This window comes from Nelumbo lutea, chromosome 5 (genome assembly GCF_056320005.1).
Source record: "Nelumbo lutea isolate HS-2025 chromosome 5, American lotus-T2T, whole genome shotgun sequence".
Taxonomy (NCBI): domain Eukaryota; kingdom Viridiplantae; phylum Streptophyta; class Magnoliopsida; order Proteales; family Nelumbonaceae; genus Nelumbo; species Nelumbo lutea.
This window is the reverse complement of record NC_142688.1, coordinates 46,602,165-46,608,603: the sequence shown is the minus strand read 5'-3', so window position 1 is coordinate 46,608,603 and position 6,439 is coordinate 46,602,165.

Genomic DNA, 6,439 nt, shown 5'->3' with positions numbered 1-6,439 from the left:
TAAAAAAACTTAAAAAACAGCCAGAAAAACGTTTTGGGGTCGAAAGGTTTGATGGTTCAACCATCTGGGTTATTGGTTCGCTGACCAAATCAATGATTCTTTACCAAATAGCGGTTTTGGGGTAAAACAGAACCGTTTCCTGGTTTTTCTAGTCCAACCGTCCAGTCCAGTTTTGAAAACATTGCCTTCTTCTTTAGACCCTTGATATAGTGTTTTCAATCCGCCATTGGTTTGGACGGTCTAACTATTAGAACTGTCACCAATAAACCTCTTCATAGGCCGGATAGCCCAACAAGCTAGCTTGGCCTAGCTGTTTTAAATTGGGTTTGGACAAAATTTTTAGGGTCATTTACTAGAACACTCCCTATAATTTCATGAATTTAGTAAAACATATTCTATAATTTGTGTATTACTAAAACATCTTCTATAGTTTGCAATCAATTTACTTAATTGACCTTCAATGAAATGAAAGTGAAAATATAGTTTTAACACTAAAATCCATTCAAATAAATTTAATCAAAAAGAAACTAAAAACAAAAATACCATTTTTTTCCTTGTAAAACACAAACAACCACTCCATTTTTCTCTATTTGGTCAACTTTATTTTCTATACAAAAAAGTGTTAAGGTACTTTAGGAATAAACAACCATGGATCCAACATTTTTCACTCAATTTAGGGGTACTTTTGGAATAAACAACCATGGGCCAATGCCCTTATACATTTTCCACTTAGTTTAATAGGGTGTTTGGTTCCGTGAGCATTTATACAATAAACGCTGCCCTATAGGTGTTACTTCAGCAATTTCTCTCTGTTTCTCTTTTGTATGCATCGAGAATGACAAAAGTGGGCTTCGTTTTTTGTGCACGCCAATTGTTTGTGGAAGTTATTTTTTAAAGCATCTACAAACGGTCAAGCGTTTTTTCACTGTTACGTTAATGTGGAGCCTAGTGGTGCTTAGTTGTCATAAACAGTTGTAATTATTACCTTTCTCGGTTTTGTAAACAAATAAAGTACAAACGTTGAATGAAAAAACGTAAACAAAACCAAACACATACTAGGTGATCATGTTACTATTTTCATATGACAAAACAAACAGTTCTTAATGAAAGGTTGATTATGTAAATAAGTTGCAAAGTATAAGGAGCGTTTTAATAAAATGCAAACTATATGATAGGTTGAAGTAAATCTGTACTATAGGGGCTGTTCTAATAAAAGACTCAAGGTTTTAAGCTTATAGCTTCAGTCTTGGGTTTTAAATATCAGGTCTGATTATTTTTTGGATCAGCCTTTGTCTTTCTATAAGCTCAGTCCGATAATATTATATATCATAAAAATATGATATATATATATATATTATATAATAATAAAATTAATAGCAAAAAAGTATTATATATTATAATATAGAATAATATATAATATATTATTAATAATTATAAAATACATGTCGAACTTTGGTCTTTATATAGGGCCAGGCTCAGGCTCAAGCCTAGTCATTTTTTTACTTATAAAGAGGCAAAGCCTAGCTGGAACCCAACCCACGCTTTACCATTTTGAGTCCAATTCTTCTAAAACCTGAAAATCCCACAAAAAGTCAAAAACTGTTAAGTTGGTCAAAAAACATCCAAAAGGGGTGGTTGAACTATTACATTGAGTCATGGATTAAATTCTAAGGTATATGCAAATTTTTGAAGACCATAACTTTAGGGAGTTCACACCTCCGCCCCACAAGGGGCAGTCCCACAACGTTCCACAGCACATCTATGCCGTGTATTAGAAACATCTCTCGATGATAATATCATCGGTTCTGGTATTATCATTGGGAGATGTTCCAAATATACAGCAGGATGTGCTGTGGGACGTTTGGGGCGGAGATGTGTACTCAACTTTAAGCTTTTTGCCAATTGACAATCATTAATAACTTTTAAATATCTTGCATATAGAAACATTTGCTATTATAATATTTTGTTTCTGCTTTTTCAAAATCGAATATGAGGGCATTATGCAAACCTAATTGAAATTCAGCGCAAAATATCTTACATATAGGTGTTCTCTCCATGCAGGAAATGGAATCTACTCGTGCAAGTAGATTTCCACGTGAGAGCAACCCAGATCCTTTAATTATTGCCATATAAATAACAGTAATTATTGATTATTAGAGTAATTTAATAAATACATCTATTAATTTTAGTAATTACTGATTTATTACAGTAATTTAAAAAATATATATTTAGTTATTATAATTAATAATTACTGTTATTATAAATATTGTTAATAACTAGATATTTACTTTAAAATTATAAATACTGCTATCAAAAAATACTGTTAATAAATTACTGATTATTACAGTAATTTAATAAATATATAATTAGTGATTATAATTAATAATTACTGTTATTATAAATATTGTTAATAAATAGATATTTATTTTAATTTTACTTTAAATTAAAATTATAAACATTGTTAATAAATTTAGTAATTATTGTTATATTAAAAATAATTAAAAAATGCTATTAAAAGTATTGTTATTGATTATTTAATAAAATATTACAATTACTGACTATTACTAATAAATACTATTAATTTAATTTAATTTTGGTAATTATTAATTTAATGAATATTGTTAATAAATCCTATTCATAAATTTAATATTTATTGTTATATTAAAATAACTAAATAATATTATTAAAACTATCATTAATGAATATTTAATTAAATAGTATAATTACTTACTATTATTGATAAATGTTGTTAATAAGGTTTTGACAACCGATGGTTAGAACGGATGGTTCATTCTCACAACAAAAATTACAAGCAAAAAATTATTGAACCATTCTAGCCACCAGTTTTTGGGTCGACGGTTCGATCATCCAGTTTGAACAAACAATCCGTTCTAACAACAAAAATTGGCAAAAAATTGAGTTTGTGATGTTCATTAAGTAGTATCATACGTGTTATGTCATTCAAGCGTGTGACTCATACGACCCAAAAACGAAACCGTTATGGCCACCAATTTTTGGGTTGACGGTTTGATTGTTCGGTTTGAATGAATGACCCATTCTGACAACAAAAAATTACAAGCAAAAAATTACGGAACCATTCTGGCCACCGTTTTTGGGTTGACAGTTCGATCATCCGATTTGAAAGGACAACCCATTCTGACAACAAAAATTACAGGCAAAAAATTGAGTGTGTGAGGTCCACTAAGTAGTATCATATGTGTTATGTCATTCGAGCGTGTGACTCATACAACCTGAAAATGGAACTATTCTGGTATCGGTTTTCGAGTTGATGGTTTGACCGTTCAGTTCGAATGGACGACCCGTTCTGACAACAAAAAATAAAAAATAAAAAATGGCCAAAAACCATTGAATGGGTCAACTGGTTAATGGTTCGAACACTCGGGTCAATGGGTCATTGACTGATTCAACGATTTTTGGTCAAGGACCGGGATTGGGGTAAAATGGAATTGATTGCTTGGATGGTTCCCAATTAAAAAAAAAAAAAACGGACGACCCGTTCTAACAACAAAAATTACAGGTAAAAAATTGAGTGTGTGAGGTCCATTAAGCAATACCAAACATGTTATGTCATTCAAGCGTGTGACTCATACGACCTGAAAATGGAACTGTTTTGACCATCGGTTTTCGGGTCAATGGTTTGACTGCTTGGTTCGAACAGATGGCATGTTTTGATAACAAAAATTAAAAAAATAAAAAACAACAAAAAACCATTGAATGGGTCAACGGTTTGACCGCTTGGGTCAATGAATCATTGACCGATTCAACGATTTTTTGCTAAGGACCGAGATTAGGATAAAACGAAACCGGTTGCCTAGATGGTTCTCAATTAAAAAAATAAAAAACAACTAAAAACCATTGAACGGGTCAATGGGTTGACAATTCGACCACTCAGGTCAATAAATCATTAACCGACTCAATAACTTTTAGCCAAAAACTGGATCAAGAGATCAATGGATCAACAGTTCCATTCCAACCCCTGCAAAGCAGGGCCCCTCCGCAATTTCCATAGATATTACAATTGGTAAATGGCATAATAAGGAACCATTTTTACTTTTCATTTCTGTTTAAGGAGCGAGTAGAAAAGGAACCGAAGAGAACAGCCCGTCGACCGTTGTTGGGCCACCGTCCATGCCTAGCGTCTCTAATACCACAAAACTGGCCATCTTCTCTTCTCTGCAACCCATCTAAGTTCTCAGGTTTCAATCAAAACCTGTCTTATCTTCCTCAGTCCATCTCATCAACACATTGCCTATGTCATCCTTGATCAGAAATCACCATCTCCACCCATTACATCAAGTCATCGACCTCTCCCAAATTACAATTGATGAAATCTTGGGGTATTATTCCAAGTAGCATGATTTACACCTTAATCCATGCCTTTTTTAAGAATGGGAGAGATGCCTTTTTTAAGAGGGGCTTCTATAAATTAGGGAAAAAGAAGGTTGGGGATATCTACTTTTTGGGAAAGCATCAAACCTGAGAAAAAAAAAATCATTTTACATTTAAATTGGCCAAACCAAACCACCTTTTTTTTTCTTTATTTCTTTTTCTTGTGATTCATGTGACCATCCACGGTGGTTGAAAATCAGGTCTACATTGACATGATGACGACCTCTCCGAATTCATTTTCCTATAATTAATAATAATTTTAATCTTTTTACATGTTTTCCTATTTTAATTGAATTTATCATTCATATAATATTTTACTAAATACTATATATGGAAGCCAAAACTATTGTTGACTTTGCAAGACTGCAATCAATTAGGCTAAGGCTGCATTTGGCATTCCTTATTCTTATTCTAAGGACTTATATGACCCCTTTGAATACTAAGTTTTAAGTTCAAAAAAGAGATAAATACTTAAAATAAGGAGTGCCCATTGCAGCCTTAGTCAATTTTTATCTTGGTTTGGTTTGAACTAGATGATGTCATAATAATATGTTCAGAGAACGGACCAGGCATCGACCCGGAAGAGGGAGAGATTCACAGGCCAGAGGTTCAATCGGGGCCTGATCAAAGGTTGAAACGTGATGTTGTAATATATTGTGTGTATTATTTATATTTAATATATTATAAATTATATATTAGATTATAATATATTTAAAATATATAATTATATTCTGTTATAACATATTTTTATTTTGTTTTATATTATAATGTAATGTAATATAATTTATAAAATATATATTATATATTATATAATATGCACGGTTATATGATATATAATAATAATAATATGCATATTTTAAAAATATATAATTATATTCTTCTATAATATATATATATATATTATTTTAATTTCCATTTTTATATTAAAAATTAATATTTGAAGCAAAAAAGGTGTTTTTTTAGCAAAAACAGTGGAGCAAAGCACCTTTTTAACTTTGGAAGCATGTAGATCTTGAAAAGTTACCCAAAATAAAATAAAAGCACCCCAATCAAACATTTGAGCATAAAGTTATGGCCTTTAGAAATTCACATTTATGTGCAAAAAAAATTGTCCAAAAACCGGCCAGTTTTTTAAAACCATAATCGGGTCACAAGTTTTCCTATTTGACTATCTAGGTCACCGGTTTTGACTGGCTTTTTGCCCACTAGGGTTTTGGAGGTATGACGGAACTGACCAGGGGTCTGGGTTATAGTTCAACCACTCCAACCATCTGGTTTGGTCCGTTTTTTAAACATTGCATAATATTAAGGGAGAATGATGGTTCAGCCCAGGGTCAGAATATTTAGGCTCAAAGTACAGTTGGGGTGGGTGCTGGCTCGGAATTGATGCCAATTTTAGGGTAGGCATTGGTGTATAAAATGGGGGTTTTTGACCTTTTGAATGTTTATAGCTCTGTAGTGAAATTCAGAAATCTGCATTGAGCCTGTCCGTCATTTGATATTGATTGAAGTGATTAAACTGAATGATTTATTGTTATTGTTTTGTCAACGAGCTCAGATCTGTTGCACAAAGACACTACAAACGCATCCACAACGCAATGCAACCATGATTGACAACATATGCCACAAAACTATAAAACCATGAATGACAAGTGAGACATTCCTTATGTATACCTTGTAGGCAATAATAGATTTGAACTCCTTAGGCTGCATTTGTTTTAGGTGTAAATTCAGTTTTACACTGATGGGAAATGTGAACCGGTGTAGTTGTCGATAGAAATTGGGACTAGTAGATTTTAAAATTTACACCCTCCATGTTTGGTTGCCAAGGTGTAAATTCTGTGAAAATTTACATAGAGGAGGAGGGAAGCAGAGGAAGAAGAAGAAGAAAAAGGAGGAAAAGAGAGAAAGAAAGAGAATGAAAGAGAGACAGATGGGAGGTGGGTTCAGATCTGCCGCTGCAACTGGTTTCAGCGGTGGTGACAGAACAGAGAGAAAAAAAAAAGGGGAAAGAAGAAGAAGAAGAGAG